This window comes from Anas platyrhynchos, chromosome 2 (genome assembly GCF_047663525.1).
Source record: "Anas platyrhynchos isolate ZD024472 breed Pekin duck chromosome 2, IASCAAS_PekinDuck_T2T, whole genome shotgun sequence".
In the NCBI taxonomy this organism is placed as follows: Eukaryota; Metazoa; Chordata; class Aves; order Anseriformes; family Anatidae; genus Anas; species Anas platyrhynchos.
The window spans coordinates 38,841,393-38,864,678 of record NC_092588.1 but is presented as its reverse complement, the minus strand read 5'-3'; the positions used below and the strand labels follow the sequence as shown (position 1 = coordinate 38,864,678).

At 35.6% G+C, this 23,286-nt stretch overlaps 2 long non-coding RNA genes across 3 annotated transcripts in view; one reads left to right on the top strand and one right to left on the bottom strand.

Moving 5' to 3' along the window:
* The window catches only part of LOC101791391 (uncharacterized), a 120,974-nt gene extending 115,233 nt beyond the window's left edge, over positions 1-5,741 (top strand). For both annotated transcript variants that reach the window (XR_011807494.1, XR_011807493.1), the window contains one exon: positions 4,307-5,741. This is a non-coding gene — a long non-coding RNA (uncharacterized lncRNA). The remainder of the gene's footprint in view (positions 1-4,306) is intronic.
* Positions 1-23,286, bottom strand: part of LOC119715891 (uncharacterized) — an 87,388-nt gene that overhangs the window by 56,944 nt on the left and 7,158 nt on the right. The gene's annotated exons all lie outside the window — the stretch shown is intronic.

Sequence of the window (23,286 nt, the reverse complement as noted above, 5' to 3'; positions counted from 1 at the left end):
TAGCACAGTAGGAAGGGAAAGCCCTGACCAAATTGCATACTGTCCAAACCCAAAGGAAATTAGAGTAGCTATGACAGTTTATGCCAGCCAGGAATCTGACCCCAGGAGAAATAGATTGAAATTAAGGAAAAAAAATAAATTGTCTAAGTATCTGAATAATCATCCTGACAATGTGATCCCTTAAATTGAGAAACAGTCTCCCAAAGGAAATGTTGAAAGCTTTATATTTGGACATATTTGGAATTAGAAGCAAAGCATTTAAAAAAATACCATGTGGAAAAATTTATACAACAGAGGGAATGAATTGGACAGTGAGATAGGCCTTTTTCAGTCATTCTCTTAATTAATTAAAATTAACTGTATAAAGAAAAGAAAGAGCTTAGTAGGCTTTTTGGCTAGATAGCTGTCCATTGCCCTGAAACAGCATGGAGTAAGTATCATACCCAGACAGAAATGCTCCAGTGCTAAAAAACATATCCTCTTCCGTTTCATCTAATGTTTATTATGAATAGCCTATTTTCTGGATATAATGAAAATTTGTGAGATTTAAAGCCATTAAATGGGAATGTTTCCATGGGGTTTGAATGTTGGCTATTATATATATATTTTTTCCCCATTACATTGGTGTTGTCATATAGGACTCATGTCAGCTAGAGGAGGGACAAGAGGTGTGCTCATCTTAAAGTAACTGGGAATTTCCTTTCTTTAAGTTCAAAATGGAAGCCTAGGCTGCAAATGGGAGAAGCACAACATCCAGCCCCAAAAAGTCGCTTTCATTTTCATATAAATATGCAACCATCATTTGTTTAACTCACACCAAGCTATCAAATTTTGTGGTGGGCTATAAACTTGTTGAGTCATTAGCTTGGCTGCTTAATGGAGGAAAACTAAATTCCTGTTCCTGCATAATGACACTTATTCACTGTAGACATTTGCATCACTAGGAAACGATAAAACCTCATCCTTCATAATGAAGTTCTGAGCTGACAAAGAGGAAAATATAGTGTTGTGGGACAACTATGAATATAAAACTAGCTTAATAAAGAAGTAGTGACAAATTATATTATGCAAAATGCAATGCAATAAAAAAAAAATGTTACTAACTCATTGGAAGTGTCATAAATATTCTAAATAGTTTTTAACTGTCAAAGCCTTGAAATATATATATATATATATATATATATATATATATATATAATGTACAGAATAGATGCCAGTTTAATTGCCATCATATTTTGACAAGCATGGAGAACCTTGTATCCAGCTTATTTGCTAAATTTAGCTCACTTGCCTAAGATGAAATGATGGGGGGCGCACTATTAGTCTGCTTTTTAAACTCATTGGTGTTCCATCAAAAACTGAATAGCTTAGTCATTTAAAAGTGTTGTTGTTTTCCACTTGAAATCAATATTCACAGTTCACATTATAATCTCAGACCAACTGATCCTTGTAAAGAAAAAAAAATCTGATATGAACATGTGAACATTTGTTAAAATCATGCACTCTTCGCAAAATTAACATTCTCTTTGAACAAATAAATAAACTGTCTGCTATATTTCTGTGGGTCAGAAAGAGTAAGAAATCCCAATAGGACAGCTCCTTGTATTAAAAAAGGTTTTGTCCAATTTCTTTCTCCAGATGACTCACTCTTCCAAAAATTTCTTTTTATAGAAAGGAAAAAGTCACTAGCATTTCAAGAATTGCTAGTGGTTCATATAATGACTTTGATTCTGTTTCTGCTGAAGTCTCAGTGATTCCAATAGTGACTTGAATAAAAGTAGCTTTGAGTCTTGAATAACCAGAAACATTTCTATTCATGAAAACAGTTGCAAAATTAACTGTGTGATCAAATTTTCACTTCAATGGAGATTTCCCTGCTGACACAGGCTCTTGTTTAATTATATGCTGCACATACTCAAAATGCAAAATGATAAAGATGCTTGAACCAGTTACTATATCTTCTAGCATATGAGGCTGTTCAGGCCAAATGATACATTTAATATACTGCTAAGAGATCTGCTGAGATCTGCTTTAGAAGTGTAAAATTTTACTTGTTTTTGTTAATGATTTTGATTTAGTTATTTTTAATATCAATGACAGACATCTCAGTCAGAAATCCCACTTTGGCTTCTAAACATGAGACTTTCTTTTCTGGAGAAAATCTATTTTAAACTTGTTCCCTATTTTTGCAGAGAAAGCAGTACTTACATCTTTATACAAACATTGAGGAGTTTCACCCTACATCAAATACACATACAGTGTGTTAGCTATTTTCAAATTATTTTCAAAGTAACACAGTTTACCCTCTGGTTGTTATTATAGTCAACAAGTTAGTGTTTCATGTCTGAAACACAAAACCCAAAGTAAGCAGGTTGGTTTTAGCATGCTTTTGAGCCTGGGCTAACTTTTTCTTTTACCCTTTTCACAGTTAGAATTGGCTGTACAAAATTTTCCATTATGAAACAGGATTTGGAGCCACTCTGTCTGCTATGCTGTCTTTGGTCTTGTCCAATAAATGATGTTTCCAATAACTCATTTAAATTGCCAGCTCTTCTGGGCAAAGCACCAGTCATTATGATCATCTTTAAGGTTTGTAGATCATCTCTTTAGTTTTAAAATGCTTTGTCTAGCACATTTAAGGCACAAATAAGAATTTACCAAAAATAAAAATAACAAAATGTGTTTTTTTTTTTTTGTAAAAAAAAAAAAAGACAAAAAAAAAAAAAGAAACGATTTTCAGTCCTGAAAAGTGGCTGCAGAGATTCCATCAGAGAAGAAGAGAATCCAGATTGGCCACAGTTTGGCTACTGGCGAATGAGGAAAATTTTCCTGCCCTGCTGCTTTAGCCTCTTAATAATATGGAGATGAACCAAGCAGTTGCTAGATTTTTCTAATCCATTTTATAACAATAACTTTCACTTCTATCTGGAGACTGTCCATCCCCTTAATGCCAAAAAATAAGCAAGTAATTCAAATCTGATAAGACTTGTGCTAGAGAACAGAAGGACTAATTGTATTTTCCCAGATCATACTCTTTAGAAATGTTGATGAGGCTGAATTCAGCAAAGTATACAGAAACATTCCATGGCCAAATGGGGGCATTTAAAAGGTTGTAAAATCATAGAATCATAGCTGTTTGTTGGTTAAGGATCTATCATAAAAGATAAAATGTGGAAGAAAAGAGAGAGAGAGAGAGAGAGAGAGAGAGAGAGAGAGAGAGAGAGAGGAAAGAAAGAAAGAGAAAAAGAAAGGAAGGAAGGAAGGAAGGAAGGAAGGAAGGAAGGAAGGAAGGAAGGAAGGAAGGAAGGAAGGAAGGAAGGAAGAATATTATCCAAAACACTAATTGAGGGGAAAGGAAACTAAGGCACACCAAACTATCCTATAATTTATGAGCCATACAGGACAAAACCTGCCTGATCCAGACCAAAAGCTTGAGACTGATTGCCCATAGACACAAAAAATCTTTTTTTCACTATTTGCAGTTCTCATTTTTTCCTCTTGCTTTTTGATGTTGTATAATTCACCAGTGAAAAGAGCAATAGACTGAAAGAGTGACAAGCATTTTAGTTAAGAGCACTCAGACATTGCAGGTTAGTGCTGGTTCAACAGACTGTTGAATACTTTTCTGTACTTGATCCTTCTGTTTTCAGCACAGGTTCCACACTAACCCTCAGAAACTTTTTCCTACTAAAGTCTGACTCTTCTCCAACACAGAAATTTTAATCTGTTGAATATATGCTTTCTAGCAGAAAAAAATAAACATTCATAGATTCCAAAAGTTGCAGTTCCAAAAAGTACAGTTAAGAAGAGGCCTGATTTGACCTGATTTGAGTCATTAGTATTGTATGTGTATCAAACAGCAGGGATGGAGTATACATTGAGATGTAGAGCCCTTTCCAGGGCTCCTGTTGTTATTTAGGTTTGCAAAAGATATCAAGGATATCTGGAGTAGAAACACAGGAGCACTTCCTAGTTTTACAATCCAGGTTTCTTCTCCCTGGTTTCATCTTGACTTCACAGGAGAAATATCACCATATGTCTGTATTTTCTTTAAAAGAAAATTTAGTTATGTAAATGGGGCAGGAATCAAGGTGTTATTGCAATGGTGCCTAGCCTGCATTATTCCAGGACTTCAAGATTGATTAGAAAAGGCTGTAGAAGCCTGCTCAGATCTATCTGTGTTAGAAATTTTTGTATGTTTTCATTATTCTGATTTTCTACTTTTGGCGCATCATAGAGGATATTGGTTATTAGAGACTTGCATACTGGGGATCTCCTTGTAACTGTAAACATTTTGTGCCTACAGATTCTGTGGGACCTATCTGTCCAGAAGGTTCACTGGATCCCTCTACTACAAAAGAAAGAATATCAGTGTGAATGCTGGAGTTGTCTCTCAAAAGTTGACAAGAGACTATTTTTGGGAACAAGAATCATCTGAAGACGTCTCTTTGCTTACAGTAACCACTACATCATGTTAATAGCACATCATTAGGTTATATAATTTGTGTTTCAGTCATCTGCAAGGATTTAGTATGATGCCTCTCTGTCCCAGAATGACAGAAACACAAACTGTACCAATTGTGCCAGCAAGAAACTGTCAGTTTTGTGTTTCTAGGAACATCCTGGACTCAAGCCCTTACATCTGCTTATCATCCTTATCTCCAACTTTATTTCATAATTTAATGCCTCTTTACAGAGTGTTTAATCTATATAAAGGCACAAATTTTACACCAGAATATGATGTGCCAGTCTTCTCTGTATGCCTCTCCTCTTCCTTCGGTTTAAAATCTACTTGATTTGACTTTTCTCTACATGGTGACTATTTTTTTTTTCTCAAAAACAAAACAAAACCAGAAAACAGAAGATTGACCCACTAAAAAGAATCTTCTCTGAATAGAGCCTGCCAGGAGAAGGAACCTATGTCAATTTGAGTGTTACTTGATAGTAACCTTACAGTTTGGCTACAACCGCACTCAGTGTACAATGCCAATTCGAGGCTGTTCTTTGAATAAGCACTGAAGTAGATCTCTGGGTTCTATGCATTGCCTCTACCCTCCAGTTTTGATTAGAAATGCAGTAATAATTTAGGCTGCTATGACTGTTATTTAAGCACACAGATTATCTTCACTTCTCTCTAGATGAATGCACATAATCACTTTTCTCTTTGACTGTGCTTTCAGACTGTACTTCTGTACTTCTGTACTTATCACCATATTAAACCAGTAAACAAGGTGTGATGTCTGTCATTCCTTTTCTTCCAGGCAAAGGAAGCTACTAGAGCAAGCCCGATTCCCTAGAATTAGTTTGTTATTCCCTCTCACCAAAATACATGGAATTCTGAGAATAAAATGTATATAGAAAAAACACTTGTGCACATATCACTTATACTACTACTACACAGTACTACTACTTGTACACAGTACTACTCCTTGGCTTGATCAGTAGCCTCTGCTTACCTCAAGTCCCCTTCAGTCTGTTGCCAAGTGAGAAAAGACTGCACCATTTCCTTCATTTAGGGATTGCCTTGTCAGAATCTGTGTTAATAGATTTGGGCTGTTCCTGTAAGCCTGAGCTAGCTTGAACCTACTCTCTGTTTGCAGAAGACATATGTAATGAACATTACAACATTTAAAGTATTAGAGATAGACATGAGGTAAAACCCCATGTTAGGGCTAGTTTCATGCAAGATTAATATTTGTGGAAAGAAGAAAAGAAAGAAGGAAGGAAGGCAAGAAGGAAAACAAGGAAGGCAGGAAGGCAGGCAAGAAAGAAAGAAAGAAAGGAAGAAAGAAAAAAAGAAAGAAAAGAAAAGAAAGAAAGAACACCCCCACCCCCACCCCCCACCCCCCACAGGCCTCTCTTTCCTTTTTCCCCAAGCTATCTTCCAGTAGATCCTTTCATCTATGTCACTATGCAGTCTGTCTTACTATGTACTGGTATTTTTACTAATAAGTCTTTATGCACCACACAGACTGTATTTCACATTTTCAGCTCATGTTCTTGACATTATACATAATCTGTGAAATGTTAGCCAAGTTAGCCAGAGTGGTACAACTCAGCTGTTACACTAGTTGTAAAGAATATGCAATCAAAGAACACCAACAAGCTAATTGACATTATCCATTTCATCTCATCGAATCAAGAATTATCCTCTCTGATTGATGCAGGATGATCTGCAATCACTTGTAATTGATTGGAATTCATTCAGTATAGAATGACATGTTGGGTAATTGCTACCAAGAAATAATGACTAATTAAAGCTAGTAGGACAAGCTTCAGCCAGTCCATATATTTTGGATATTTTAGCTGCTTCAAACATATATGAACATTATAGATTTTGTGTTACAGCTTATTGTTTATATGTACTGGAATTCAAATTTTGTACAAAAGAATAGCCTTATATTTTCATTAAAAAAAAAAAAAAAAGATAAGTATTATAAATTGAGGTCAGTTATTGAAAAACTGGATGTGATGTTTTTCTAAATACTTTGAACCTTGAACAAACAGACAGCATAAAACATTAATACATGTCCCTAATAAACCCCTTTTCTTTTAGTGTTCACAATGAATAAAAATAAGATTTTCTAATAGGTATACATAGCATACATTTAACACAAGCATTTTCTGCTTGTTTTTAAGTAGAAAAAGATGAATTCATTGAAGTTGATGAGCTCACTCTTTTCTAAGGTAATACTTTGGAGCATGCAAACTTTCAGGGATTGTTTAGGAAAGATAGATACTGTGGATCAGAAACACAGGGCTAAACTCTCTTGTCAGATTCTCTGGTGAATTCATGTTCTCTTCATATGACTTGTAGCACTCAGATCTCAAATCTCAACAGGTTTCAAACAGCATATGGCAAAGTACTAAGCCAAAAGTTTGAAACTGAATTTGTTTTAGCTTCATTTTACATAATATATTACGACATATATATTCTTATTTACTTCTTTTGGTTTTGACCATAAATAATTCATAACAAACATTCATTTAAGATACCTTTACTATATGTGTGCATGAGGTTGATTTCCCCACAAAATGTCATATAACTACTTTATTGCATTTTCATTAATGTATGTTTAGACCACACAGCATATATCATCCCAATACTGTCTTATGTTGAATCCTAATATATTCAGCACCCTATAATAACATTAGTATGCCTGAAAAGTTGCATAATCGAGATTTCATTTATTTTCTATAGAACTAAGCCTTGGAAAATAACATCCAGCCAAATAGCAAAAATCCTGCACTTTTAATATTTATAAAAATTCCCAATCCACTCTGCTTGCAAGCGCCTCACCTTCCATCTTCTGCGTGTGTGGTTTACAGAGGGACATTCACCTGAAACACACCATTCTGAAAAGAAAACTCCCCAGAGTCACGAATTACTTACCTTTTTGCCATTTTCCCTATTACAAGGCAATGCAATGGGGAAATTCCCTATTACTATTCTCTTTTTGTGTACAGACAATGAACATACGGATTCTAACAATCTCAAAATTGTAACATAATGTCAGCAGTAAAATTGCACATGTCCAAATTAGTAGACAGTACAGGGGCTAAGACCGAGAGATAACGCTGAGAAACATAAGACTGCGCCATCATCTCATCCTGAATAGGTTTTGCACATGTGAATCACTTCAAAATTTGCCTGGAAGATAGCTTGTATGGTCCAGAGGAAGAATGTGAAGCTGAATGCCCTGAGTGTGCTTAGCTTCTTTGGCTGTCTCCTATTCCTCCCCAAGAGATGAGTTTGATATGGGCTGATACAGAAAACAAAGAGCCAAACTGATCAGTTCTGCCTTAAAAATCACAGAAATGAAGATATGGGGCCAAAACAGGATGAACAGTGGAAAAAAAAATATTTAGTCAAGAAAAACTAGAATGCCTGTACGAGGCAGGCAGGTGACAGTAAAAGAAAGCACACCTGAACTCATAGAAGAGTATGGCATGTTGAAACACTCCAAATGAACAGGCACAGAAAAACGGCAGCAATAAATGGTATGTTTGCAGGTAAAGATACCAGTCTCATGGACCATCATGAGTTTCAGGCATACCTGTTCTATCTTTCCCTTTTGTGCTCCAAACCCCTTCTAAAAAGGTATCTTCCCCTGCATAAGTTGCTCACTTCTATGCAGTGGAAATGTCCTTCATAGCTTCCAGATCCAAACTCACCCGTCACCATTTTAACTTACATTGTGGTGGTATTTTGCATTTGAACTCTAAGCGTTCTAGGGAAGAATTACTTTCCTATATGTAAGACACAGTTGGCTGAAGTACCAAGCAACAAGGAGGTCAGGGGACACAGAGAGGACACCTTTGGAGGGTGCTTTTGGGAGGTTCTGCAGTCCTTCAAAGACTGGTGCAAGAAAAGAGCCTGCCAACATTTCCTGCACTTTACTGAATTATGGACTAGTCAGTTGCACTGAAACTAAATTTATAACAGTGTAGTAATTTTTCTACCCTTTCTGTCTCCAAAACAATTCTTCTTTAAAGAGCAGAAGGACATTTAAGCTGATATTTTTACTTTATTTCTTACAGTACATCTCTATTTTATGGAGCCTGTGGTTTGCTATTGCCAGTGAATGATGACTTGCAGGTGCTAAATAGAGTTCAACATTTCTTAATATTGCATTCAGATATTTTTGGTGACTAGTGGGATTTCTAGTCAACTCACTTATGTAATATTTTTATCTATAGGTGGATTTTTTTGTTTGCTTATTTGTTTTTAAACAGAAGGGTTAATGATACGTGTTTTGAGATCTTGTGGAATATTTCCAGCATAAAGCAGTGAGGTCTTTACTGTGATTTATAAAATTGTGTGGAAAAGTTTGAGCCAGTGTGATATAACAATATCAGACTTCAGTTGATTTGAAACAAAACAAACAAACAAAAACCAGAATACCTATCATTTATACTACTGTATAAATACACAAAATGGTTTTCTAGTTGATAGTATACTGTATACAACAGCAGGAGTAATAATAGATGATTTCTGTCACCTTATGAAGATGATAAGGTACAGTAGATTTTGCTTATGTGAAGAACTCCTTGTGTTCCTGAAGCCTGTGGTATGTTTGCAGCAGAATCTGCTATCCCAAAGGAAGATTCATTAATCAAGCCAAAAGACTGTGACAGCTGTGAGACATTCAAGTTCAAAAGTTTTATAAAGTGGAGAGAAACAATTGCCTGTACTTAGAGCTGAGATTTTCAGTTCATCTGTGATTAGATACTCTAAGCATTTCTAAAGAAATGCTGCCTATTATAATACTTTAATACCATATACTAGATATGTATATTTCTCTAGGATACATTTTAAATCTCTGAAAGTGCTGGGAGAAAAGATGTTTTGGGTTTTGGTTGCTACTTCTAAATATCACTCAGTGCTAATTGCAGATTATGGGACAGTTTCTTTGGCATTTATGTAATGTAAGCACGAGAGTGAAAAGAATATTGAATAAAACAAAGAAACCTACTGGTATAGTTTATTAGTGTTTTATAAACTGAAGATCCTCTGTACTTTATAAAAAAGTTATGACTTATCTTACATATTCATGAAAGTGATTTTCAGTTCATAAGTCTGAATATTGATTTATATAGTTTTATATATTTAATACCTGTAGTTATTTATTTTTCTCATTTGGTTGCTTTCTTCTTGTATGCATGGAAGTCTAAGCATAGTTTTTAAAATATTGTCAATGTTGTTTTGATTTAAAAGTTTACATGGCTTCAAGAAGAGAATGAAGGAATTTCAGGTTAATAAATTATATTGAGTTCTGAAAGCCCTAAATTTAAAAATTTTAAAGTGTATTAGTGAATATATCATTGCCTACATTGCAAACAGGATGTGGGACTAAAAGTAGTTTTGATCTGACCTACTCTGTCCAGTCCCGTGTATATTTAGATCATATTCTCCCTTACCCAATTAGTTTTATAGACTACAGAAACATTGTTTCTTTTCTTACCAGGTCAAAATTGACAAGATGTAAAGTAAGAGAAGACTTTAAGGAAATAGGATATATGAAGAGAGAATGGGTGTAGAAGTATTTGTATACATAAAAGTACATACAAATATTTGTAATACACATAGCTAGTCAGAAAGGAATTTTTTCTAAAGATACATGTATACTATATTGGCAGTCCAAAGAGAAGAAAGGAAAAGGAAGGACTGTGGAAGTAAAGAAGCATAACAAATAAGTAGTACTAAAACCAGAGATTGCCCTCAGCGTCTTCCATTCTCTACAAATCTCTTAGAGATCTTCAGACTCTAAATTCCAGTTTAGTTATCTGTATTGCATGTAGGTACGAAAAGAAGAATATCTGTAAAGTGGGAAATGTGTACATTATTGTGGCCATACCCTTCTTTTTTTAAGATTAAGACAGTACTTGCTATGCTACACTGAAAGTAGCCATTCAAATTGGAAAGTATGTTAAAATTAACAGAATGTTGTTAATTTGATGCAATGTACTAAAGAAAAATAATAAAATAAAGCTTTGTACTGAGTCAATAATTGTTACCACCTCACAAGTCATTTCTTTCCTTATATATTATGACTAGCTTGTTGAGGCACTTAGCAAATAAATGGTTAGCATGCAACTCCCATAGATCTGAACCACCTTAAGAAAAGTTTTCCTCTTGTGTAAAATGCTCTCCCTGCCTGTAGAGCTAATGCCTGTTGCAGCAGAAACTGCTTTGTTATGAGAGCTCAGGATGACAGTGGAGGATGGAGATGAGGAGGGAAACCTTTTCTCAGTGTGTATATACATATACATGTATAGTGCACAGATATAGAGATATAGGAAGCATAGAATTTTTAACTGGTTTAGGACCTTACACCAGTGACTACTACACCTGCTTGATGCATCATCCTGTCATGGGATGCAGTGCAGCCTTCACTGAAACTGGTGCCCCCAAAAATGAGTCCTTGACTACCGGTTCCAACTGATGGCCTTAATTTAATATGACTTATAAAAATAAAGAAGCAATAGTCAAATTTATATGTAGTTCCTATTGCTGAGTTCACAGTTGTTGTTTTTTTAATCACACTTGGGGCAGGAAGCCCAGTGGGTGAGAGAAAACATAGTGAGAGAAACCTTAGGTACAGAAGTCAAAGGGATTGGTGCAAAGCTACATGACTAACAAGGCCAGTAGTGACCTATGACATGAATATAATTTAGAAAGATAAAACAGTTAAATGTTTTCTGTTGTTGAGAGAATGTTGTATAAAGACATGCAAGACCATGCAGAAGCCAGAGATTGTGAGGCACTGGCACAAGCAATAGGCCATGGACCTGGCATGTCACTAGGTGGGGAGAGGGTCCTGCTTCCCTGAGTATCAGCTGTACTAGTCTAAATGGAATGGAGGTGAAGAAGCTCTGGTTCATGTAGACATTTAGTATATGTTGTAGAATAAAAATTGCTATCCACCTGTCATATTTGTCCTGATAAATAAATAAACACCAGATTATTTATCTGTGGGTGTTGTGGGTCTATTCTTGAAGTCTTCCCACCCCACTGAATTTCCTGTGACTCTCCAAAATTAAATAAATTGCTGTCTAGGTGCAAGGTCTCTTGTTTAGTGGGGATGTGCAATTTTGCTGGATGTTCCTTCTCAAATATTCTGTCTCTTTCTGTTTCTGCTTACCTTTTTTTTACTAGCTATATATGTATTCATTCTGTTTGCCTCCACATAAGATGGTATACAGAGATGTATGGTTTTTCTAACCAGTATATATAAATTTGTAAAGACGAATAACTTATCCTAGTTTTAGATCAAAACTTTATATCAATCAACAGTGTTATATCAACAAGCTAGTTGAATATGCTGAAATTCTATATATCAAAAAAAAAAAAAAAAAAAAAAAAAAAAGATTTTATATCTGCAATTCTCAGAAAAGAAAAGAAAAATATTTACAGTTTATGCTACAGATGGGTGAGCAATGAGGAAGCCCTTTTGTTTCAGAGAGTTGCTGAGATATTTCTTGAAGCAGTTTAAGATAACTACAGTTTATGTACTTTATGCTGGAAAAATAAAAGAAACAGAACCGAGAAAGGAAAGAACCTGCGATCAGCTACAAATATTATTGCTTGACTTTCAGGAAAAATAATAATAATAAAAAGTCTGGCATTTTTAAACTTGATTTTTATTATTGCAAAGCTGTGAATGATGATATAAAAATTCCTTCTGGGCACATTGAGCAGAAATCATTATGTATTAGGTTAAAGGAAGATATTGCATTAAAAGAAAAGAAAAAAAATCATTTTAAATTACCAAACAAGTTTCATCACCCAGAGACAATTTACACATTTAAACATTTTTAAATGTAATGCTCATTTCTAATCTTAAACTCAATTACTAGATTTTCCTCTGGCTCAGATCAAGGCTGAAAACACACTTTCTTCAAAGTGTGTTTGAAGTTCCCTGAAAAGTTGACTCCACTGACTTTTTCTGTTCAGATTTTTATAGTAATTATCATAAGATATCTGAAGTTGTTTCTAGTTGTAACATATCTATTTTCTGACAAAACCAGATGTTTAGCATTCCAATTATTTTCCTTAATGTTGGTTAGCTGTTCATATTTTCTCTTCATTGTTCCCCAACTTTCTAAAGATTTTAAGTTCAAAGTAAAAAGTTTCTTCCCCAGAAATGTGCAAAATATTTAATTTTTCATTTATCAGATTATTTTGGAAAAAAAAGGTCTCAGATAATTACTCTAATTATGAGCTTTTTGGAGTGCAGTAGGGACAGTCTCTGAATGTATGTACAATAAGCTTGTGTGTAGTTAAGAGCTAGTCAAGATTTATAAGCTTGCAGTCTGTTTAAGTGAGGATGTTGTGCCAAAAATGAAGTTGAAAAGAAAACTACCCCTGTTTGCTCAAGGCTATAACATGAATGTTCACCAGGCAGGAAAACATTTTTCAGTTTGCTTTCACTACTGTATATGCAAAATCAATTAGTTTCAGAAAAGTATGTTTCTTAGTTGCCATTTCTGAGATTCCATTGGACAGTGATATAATACAGATTTTTTGAAGATGAAAAAATATGGTGTAACTATGAAATATCAGTTATTCTAGAACATTGCCTATTATATTTATAGTCATTTTCCACATTTGTTGTCCATAATTGTGAGGAAAACAGCATGCTACAAAAAAAAAAATCTGGTCTTTAAACTACATCGAAGCAAAGTAGTTTAATTTTTATCACTATATTGACCCAGTTTTGGCCAGAAAATACAATGACATCTTCTGACAAAAAGCTACACATGGTTCTTGATACCAAGTGTAAATTAAACCATGCCAAATGGACAAGCAGAGCTGGCCTACACAAAGGTTCAAGGCTTACCTCAACATCATGTTTGCTGACACAGAACATAACTGACATGACCAGCAGGATGTATAGAATCATAATCGACAGGGAAACTCCTCTTTTTTTTCAGGTGGAGTTCCATTTTCTAAGCAGATTAGAGAAAGTGAATTTATAATAATGACACATAACAGCAGACCATAACAGCAACGTCAGCTTCAGTTTATTGACAGATGTTGCTTCAAATTATTCTTTGAAGAATGAGCTCTTTCCAAAGCAGCAAACATTTGAAAAAATGCATATGAAGAAGCCACAGTACAATTTTGGGAGCTAAACATTTTTCTGTGTTCTCCCTGTCTCAATGAAACATATGTAAGGAAGTGTATGGGCTCTAGAAGAGAGGTTGGGTAACATGAAAGGACTGCAGAGATGCTGTTTGCCTTTGTAGGGAGAAAATTCATGTGGCAAAAGCACAATTAGAGTTTAAGCTGGACAGTACTGTGGGGAAAAATATTTTATTTTATTTTATTATTTTATTTTATTTTATTTTATTTTATTTTATTTTATTTTATTTTATTTTATTTTATTTTATTTTATTTTATTTTATTTTATTTATTTATTTATTTTCTAAATATGTTAACAGCAAAAGTAGGACCAGAGATAACACCGGTTAGCTACTTGATGAGAATGTTCACCTCACAAATAGGGACGTAGACCAAGCAATGACATTTAATGCCTTCTTCACCTCTGTTTTCTCAACACCAATGATGGTGAGCTAGTGGGCCATGACTGCTGTAATGATAAACTCTCAGGCAACACCAAACTTGTGTGGGATTAGCTGCTCCAACTGAATGCATGCAGGGCTTCTGGACCCAATGGGTTTCATCTCAGGCTACTCAGAGCAATGACACAACTAATGTCATTGCAATAACTCTAAATTATTTTTCAACAGTCTTGGAAATCGGGAGAGGTCCCAGTTAGCTCAAAGCTGGCAAATGTCATTGCAATTTCCAAGACGGGCAAGAAGAAGACCCTGGCCTGTCAGTCTCACTTCAGTGCCTGGTAAAATTATGGAGAAGATTATTCTGGAGGTTATTGAAAAACACATGAAAGATAAGACAGTCATTGGTCACAAACAACACGGGTTCAAAAAGAGAAAGTCATTCTTAATGAACTTAATTCCCTCTTATGACAAGGTCACCCACCTAGTTGACCAAGGGAAGCTAGTTGTTGTAATATTTTTGGATTTCAACAAAACTTTCAATATTGTTTCTCACAGTATTCTTCTGGACAAAATTTCCAGCACACTGATAGATAAATAAATAATACATGTATTATTGGTGAACAATTGGCTGATGGGTCGGGCTTAAAGGGTTCTAGTAAATGGGGTTACAACAGGCTGGCAGCCAGTTGTAACTGGAAGCAGCCAGAACTGGGGTTCTGTAGACCTCCATTTTAGGGCCAGTTCTCTTTAATGTTTTCATAAATTACTTGGATGCAGGACTTGAAAGTAACTAAGCAAGTTTGCAGATGACACTTGGGAGGAACTGTTGACTATGTTGAAGGTAGAGAGGTATTGCAGAGAGATCTTGATAAATTAGAGGGCTGGGCAATCATCAATAATATGAAGTTTTATGCAAGTGTTGCATTCTGCACCTTGCAAAGGGCAACCCTGGATATATGTACAGACTGGGGAAAGAGAGGCAGCCCTGCAAAAAGGAATCTGGGGCTTTTGGTCAATGGCAATTTGAATATGAGTCAACAGTATGCCAACCATATCCTGGGGTGCATCAAGCATGACATTGCTAGCCGGTCAAGGGAAGAGATTGTCATGCTCTACTCTGCACTGGAGTGGCCCCACCAAGAGTAGTGTGTGCAGTCTTAGGCACCACAGTATAAGAAGGACATAAAACTATCAATGAGTGCCCAAAGGAGGGTAACAAAGATGGTAAAGGGTCTGGAGGGCAAGATGTATGGGGAATGTCTCAGGTCACTTGGTTTGTTCAGCCTAGAGGAGACTGAGGGGAGGCCTCACGGTGGCCTACAGCTTCCTCATGAGGAGGGTAGAGGGGCAGGCACTGATTTCTTTGGTGACCAGGGACAGACTGTGAAAGAGAGGCATGAAGCTGCATCAGAGGAGGTTCAGGCTGGATGTTAGGAAAAGGTTCTTAACCAAGACGGTGGTTAAGCATTAGAACAGGTTCCCCAGGCTATTGGTCACATCACTGAGCCTGTCAGAATTCAAGCAACATTTGGACAATGTTCTCAGGCATGTGGTTTAATTGTTGGATGGTCCTGTGTGGACCCAGTTGTTAGACTCAATGATCCTTGTGCATCCCTTCAACTTGGAATGTTCTATGATTTTATGATTCTGTGATTCTAAGATTCAATGTGCTATCCCTCCTGAAGTATGCTTAAGGTACGACTGCATTCTTGCTTAACTCTCAGCATTGCCCACTGACAATACCTTGTGAGTAGGTACTGAATTTGTTTGTGTTCTTTTCTAGGAAAAGACTTTAAAATCTATTCTGGAGTTTGCACTGTAAAGGAAGCAAAAGTAGATGGAACACAGTTGTGTTCTGTTTCTCACAGTTTCTTGTTATACATTCACTCTTCAAATACCAAAAATTTATTTACTGTTTGCTTCAGTGTTCCTCATCATACAACTTTACACATGTGCTGTGGTGTTGCAACAGCATGGAAAATGCCCACCACCAAATGTGTTGCTGTCTGGAAGGTGAGACACCACCCCCCAGTGTCATAACAGTAACAGATGCTCTGCTTAAACTCACATGATTTACAACACACCTGTAATGGCCTGGGGTAAGCAGCAAGACAGATTCAGACTGCAAACACTTTGAAATAACTTCTCATATCTCAATTTTCCAATGCAGGAAATTCAAGAAATCTTCCCTTGCACCTCCATGTATGTCCACTGGCAGATCCATGAATGTCAACCAGCTGTCAAGGAAATTTTGGAACATCTAATAGCCCATTCTGTTCTCACAGTCAGTGTGATTATATGTAGGAAGCACTGAATTTTACAACGTGCTTATCCATCTTTGTTTCGGGTAGTTTTGTGTAGCTTAAATAATTTTACCCACCTGTTCTACATGACCTAATTCTTCTAGGCCAGTACTGTTGTGTGTTTATTTGTACTTCACTGAGCACACTGGAGTCCTCAGTCCTCTCTGGGTTTGTTAGGCAATAATAACTATCATTATCATTATCATCTATCACCATAAAGAATATATGAAATTTGTCATTCTAACTAAGAATATAAAAACTTCGGGCAAATCAAACAAACAAGCAAAACACTACTATGCAGCAAGGAGGCTTTTGATGATGTTGGATATAAATATTCTCCAAAGTTCTCTGTCCCTTCATTCCAAAGCCTTTCACTGGAAAGAGTTAACAATGCTGGCTACATTAATAGTATCCAAGCATCATAACAAGCATCACTAAAAGCTCAAAGTGAAAACCAACCGCAGAGGTCCTTCCTATGGTGCTTTATTTTCTACTTTATTTTACCTCTAGCAAAACACTTTCTTTCTGGATGAAATAGAAGTCTTAGCAAAAATACTAGGTATAGAGACAGTTTCTTTCCCATTTTGCATGAAGCTAGCAATGAGACAGAATTACAGGTGGTTTCATAAAAGGCTTATGTTAGAGGTACTTGAAAAGAATTTGATACATGAAGTAGGTACACAGCAAAGAGTTATCAGAGTCACAGACTTTTTGATCTCTGACTCTCCTGCAGGCATTATAATTTGGATTTATTTTGGCACTGTCAAAGATCTATGGAAATTCTGAGCTTCATATTATAAACACCAAAGTAGCCAGAATTCTTGTTTTATTACAACTTAAAAAAAAATATTTATAGGGAAAGCATGGAAAGTTTATTAAAAATCTCCTCTTGATGCAATCGCTGGTATGTTGGAAAGTAAATGAATGAATAATGATTAGTAAAATACTGTTAAAGGGTAATGGAAACATACTCTATGCAATAATATTTATACTTAACATTATACTGCCTGTCACTTGTATAGAAATGTCTGTGGTAAAGAGTTCCTTCAGAATGAACTTCATTCCCTTCTCAAGACAGAGAAAATATAGGCATGGCCCAAGCTTGAGTCCTTTATGAGTAACTGATTTAAGTAAGCCTTCATGTGTTATATACATTTTTCATTTAAATGTGCTCCTAAGCACCTGAACATTTAGATGTTCATGGAAGTTACTTAAGTTCATGGAAGTTACTTAAGTGAGAAAGGCAATCTGGGAGCATTTTCTTGTTCCCAAGTGTGTATATACACATGATTGTGGGCTTTGACTGTATTTTGATATCATGTTGAAATGAATAGGTGCACAGAGTAACTCCCACCTTCCCGTCCTCACACCACAATATTCAACAACTCCTGAAGGTGCTGTCTATTACTTTTCTTAATTCCCATTTGAGCTTGCTGACACATTCTGCTTCCACAACATAGTGCTGGATAAATACCTTCCACACCTTCTATGTTAGAATGCTCTTTTAAATAGATCTTCAGCTGGTTTAATCATGTTCACTTTTCTCTTATTACAGGACTTCAAGAACAATTCCACATTATTATCCACTGCTTTTAAGATTTTGTGAACCTCATTCATTTTGTGAACCTATCCCTGCACAACCATTTTGTCTTGAAACTGGAGAGCCCTGGCCTCTGCTCACAACATGAGCTGCTTTGCCCCCTAGGACATTATAATTGCCACATTCCAAGCTTCCTAAACTCTGCTTCCTTCCTGAGATGCAAGAACCAGAAGTACACGTTGAACTCAAGATATGAGTTCATCATATTTTCATACAGTAGCAAAAAGATGTTCTCTCTTCTCAAGATCCTTCTAGATGATTGTAAACACTTTGTTGACTCCTACCCATTAAATCAATGATTTCAAGAACCTGTCAGTGACGACTGTAAGATCTCTTTCTGAGGCTGCAGTTCTGAGTTCAGCACTGCAACATTTTAGATTAGGAACATTTTAGATTATTTTCTTTAAGTGTTTTATCCACACTGAAGCTCATCTGCCACATTTTTCCTCAGTCACTCAGTTTTATGGTGTCCTTCTGGAATTGCTTGGTATTGTCACAACATCTGAGTTCCCAGAAGAACTTAGTTTTGTCTGGAAATTTAGAGATTTCACATTCACAGGCTCTTTTCTTCAGATGTCTTGGGAAAAAAGATGTCAGGTAAAAACTGTGCTGGCATTGATCCACAGGGAACCACACTTGACTCTTCTACATCCTGGAAAGTGGCAGTAAGTCCGACCTTTTGCTTCCTGACCTTAACCAACCTTCCATTTCAACTAGAAATATTTTCTTGTCTCTTGCAATCTTGATTCTTAAATAACCTTTGAAGTGTTATCTTTTTCTTGTGCATACTGACATCCTTGTAGATCTCCAACAGGTTAGGGAGACAGTATTTGCCCTCAGAGAAACCACACAGATTTTTTCCCAGCTGGGGTCAGCCTGCTCTATTCTTTGATACAGTCTCCACCATTTTCTGCGCAATGGCTACCATGCCAGTTTGTAGTTCCCAGGATCCTCTCTTGGGCCCTCCCAAGGACTTATGCTGGCACTCCACCTGCCACCTGACTGTTTGTAACCCTATGTCACGTGGGTGACATATGGGTCACTGTGACAAGGGTGTCACTTCTGCAGTTTCATATGAATTCCATCCTTGGGTGAATCCTAAACAGACAAGGTGACTTGCAGACTTCCAGCCTACCCATTCAGTTTAGTACTTTGTGGTATAGTTATTTCAACTGGATCTAACCCCTTCTGACATCTACTGCAAAGAGTACTTCAGATGTGAGACTGTTCCCAGTATCTTCATCAAGGAATTCAACAACTGAGCTTTTCTGCTATATTTTTTTTTTTCACTCATGAGTTGTTTTACACACTTGTCACAGATATTCCCACCAATTTTCCAGACACTGAAGTGCTGAAAGAACTTATTTTTATCATCTAGAATATTTTTTGCAAGGTATATTTCAAATAATTTTTAGACCTCTTATTCTCTTCTTATGATCTATTATTTTCTTATAGAGTTCTCTTCATTTAGGAAAAGTTTTCATTTTTTAAATGCTAATATTTTCCCTGTGATAAGCTCGTAAGATTTCCCTTTGATCCCATTATCACATTGCAGGTTTTTTTGTCTGCTTTTCTTTCCTTTTTCATACATCCTACATTTCTTCCACTAGTGTTTTAGGCAGACTCCAGTCTGGAATGTTCCCGTTTGGATTTTGGCTTTTGTTTTTTTTATTGTTTCCTCCTTTTTTTCCCCCCATTTTTTTTTTTTTTTTTTAATCCTTCTGTCTTTAAATTTCATGGCCACATGCTGTATTTATTTCTATTTCTCTATCCTCTGCAATATTAAAGCTGCCACTTATATTACAAAAAGACTCTCCCACTAGTACTTTCTGAGTTATGTTGTGTGCAATACTGACAACCAAATTCAGAACAATGCCTTTTCTTGGATTCTGAGACTAATATTTCTTGCAATTAGCCACTTCCTACATTCAAAAATGTTATTTCTGCATCTCATCTTAATGGAGCTTTGATCCAATCAATTTTTGCAATTGAAATTTTCCACAATTAATGCCTAATCTGATACTGGTCATAATATCCCTTAATATATTAAGTAAAGACCACAGGGCAAACTGTTATTCACGTTTACAAACACAAAAAAATGGTGACTTTCACACTTACAGACAGGTAGAAATGTAAATACTTTCCTTTATTAAGGCCAAAGAGGACACCTGTTGTGTTTTAACACAGCCAGCAGCTAAGCACCACACAGCAATTCACTCACCCTTATACACAACAGCCTATCACATGCTTAAAGATTTTAACCCAATAAATAATATAGATATATTTTTTTGAAGGTATTTCTGTATTTGAACTATGTTTTGGTAGTAAATCATGTTTTCTGGTGTGATTAATTATGCATCCTCAATGGAGGACAAAAGCTTGCACATTGTTTGAAATTGCCAAACTACTTTGTTATATTTTTTTTCTTCTCTAGCATACTGAAACAATTCATTATAGCTCTGAGATGACATGCTTTCAGAATATTTCTGAAACTGAATTCTCCATCTCTTTTGTGTTATAGAAAGCCTTTTGTTGTAAGGGTTGTAAACAGGATTTATTATCTTTCACTATTAAAGCTTAAATTCTAGCTTTACCCTCTTGTATTTTCTAATTACATGAAGAGGATGGCTTTTTATCAAAGTATTTTATTTAGGAATAAAGTTCTTTGTGTAGCATCAGTGGGAAAGTTATATTGTTTCTGACATCAGGCAGCAACAAATTAGCTTCCAATTTGCTCTCATTCTTGTCAACATAAGATTTACTTAGTCAACATCTCTAAAATCAGAACAAAAATAAGTCTCTGTGAGCTTGAGTAATTTAATACCTGAAACACAGGACTGGGCTTTTAGTGGCTTTTTACATCCTGCAGCTGTTGTTTACATATTTAGCATGTACAAGAGTCCACTAGAGGAGACAAAGAGATGACTGCATCTCTAGGCTTTGTGTTGTTGGATGCAATCATTTCTATCACCATCTCTTCAAATCTTCTGGATGCTACAGCTAGGTTTGATTTCACCCAAAGTAAAAACAGAAAAGATAAGGATTTTGATTTATTTCAGGTGAACGACATGAAATTTAATCTGACATATTCCATAGATAATATGGGCTTTGTAAGGTGGTAGGGTGTGTAATAAGAAGAAATTTCTATCTTCTATTTGAAGGAGCTTATTTATCTGCATCCTATTTGCTTCTTGAGGAACTCAGTGACTCATTGACTTCTCTGTGTCTTTTTAAATGTCCATGTGGTGGCAGTCTCAAAGTATATTTAATCTCTACTTGCCAGGAAGATTTCAATTCTTTTTATAATAAGCATTTGATTCCTTATCAATTTAGGAATGGACAAAACAGCCCTCTGAGAAAAGAAATTACTCTTGGAGAAGATGAGAAAACTTGCATGACTTCATAGCTGTTGGCCATTAGGATAGACAAAGAACACCCTATCCCTGTGGCAGAGGACAGACACATGGCATTGCAGAAAACACCTTCTTGGGGAGTAGGAGCTAGCAAAATCTAAATGCATGCCAGGAGGTATGTTAACATGCTTAGGAAAACTGTAAGACTAATTGAAAAGGTGTGCACTTCTTCATTGGGACTGAACAGCTGTCTGCATGTTTGATGTAGATCTTATTGTTTGTTAGCACACTGAAGAGGAAAATCCCAGCAAAGTATGTGAATTCCCATTAAAGTTCCAGGAGACCAGATCTACTTGTTTTGTCCTTCGCATCCTGAATGCATGCTTGCTATTTGAGTGATTGTCATGATTATAGTATGATGACTGGGATGATTCAAATTTCCAGGCTTTCTGTGAAGTTGTGACAAGAACATATGTGTAAAGGCATTTTCTCAAACAGATTTTGTGGTTTTGTAATTCAATTTGCTGCTTATTTTTCAGAGTCCTGTAGAGCAGTGAAACCCCTCTGTAGTTATGCTATTGGTTTTTGTTTGTTTGTTTTGTTTTGTTGTTGTGGTTTGCTTTTTTTTTTTTTTTTTTTCCTAAAAAAGAAAGAATAGTTCGAACTGGGACATAGGATGGGTCATAAAGAGAATGTTAGCTGTTAAATTTGAGAATTGCTGTGTAATTATTTTCCACTTATTGATACAAGTTAATTTATTTCTAAGGACAGTTTTGGGGGCCTACAATGCTAGATGTATGCTTTTTATAATGGAAATAACCAAATGATCTAAACAAATTTTAGGAGGTGAAATCCTTTCTGTATTTTTTTTCCCTGTATCTGAGACTGTTTTCACCTCATTCAAGCAGATGTAGATAAATCACGTCTGTTCACTCAGCTCTATTTAACCAGTAAGAGCTTTAAGTGATTTTCTGGAGAACTCAGAATGTTCTAGTGGAGACTGGAAGCTGAGAAAAACCAATCCCACTTCCTAAGGTAAGTGGAAAAATAACCATAGAAACAAAACAAACAAATATAAAACCCTATGAATAGTATTACTACACAAGGAAGAATCTTGATGAAGTGTGAAGTATGATACAGGGCAGCTTGCTTGGGGTTTTACTGGTATGATTGGTATGCCTCTTAGTTTATTAGCCAGAAGTAAAAATAAAAAAACCTCTGAGGTGAACTACAGGGAATTTAAGCTACACTTTAAATATAGTCACTGAAATACGGATTTAATTTAAACGTGTTAAAAGTGACTAGGATTTAGGAAAAAAAAGTTTTGAGAATCTCTCTAATGAAATTTATCACCTATTTAATGTATATAAGGCATATAGTAAACATCTATTGAAATTTAGTGGATATATTATTTGACAAATAGCATTTTGTATAACTAAATCTGTCACCATATGTTTAATTACATGGTAAATCCATATTACTATACATGACAAAGGAAGAATTTCCAGCAAATTATTCAGGGAAGTTAGAGAAAATTAAAATCATTACAATAGCATACTCATACATGCAGATAAATACACGCATGTGCACATGGCCAAAATTTACAATAGTAATTGTTTTGTGTATCTCAGTTTTTGGAAGACTGAAAATTGACCTAATTTCACAAGATAAATATTTAATTTATTAAAAGCCTCTTTTAGACACCTTAAAATGGGCATCCTGAAATGTGTATGGCCAACACAGTTTACCATTTGTTCTTTATTCCTGATAATAATTGATCTATTTTGCTGAAGTTTCTGTTCAAAATCAAGCCAAGAGTTGGAGAAATATTCAGTGGAATATTTTAAGAAAAAATAATAAGGAAAGTAAATTATATATCCTTCCTGAAGAGAATTTGCTACTTGAAAAATGCTGTATATATGCCCCCAAATACCAAATCATCAGTAATAAAGAAGATTAAGGACATGTATTGCTATTTCACATTTTACTCTCTTTTGCAGAC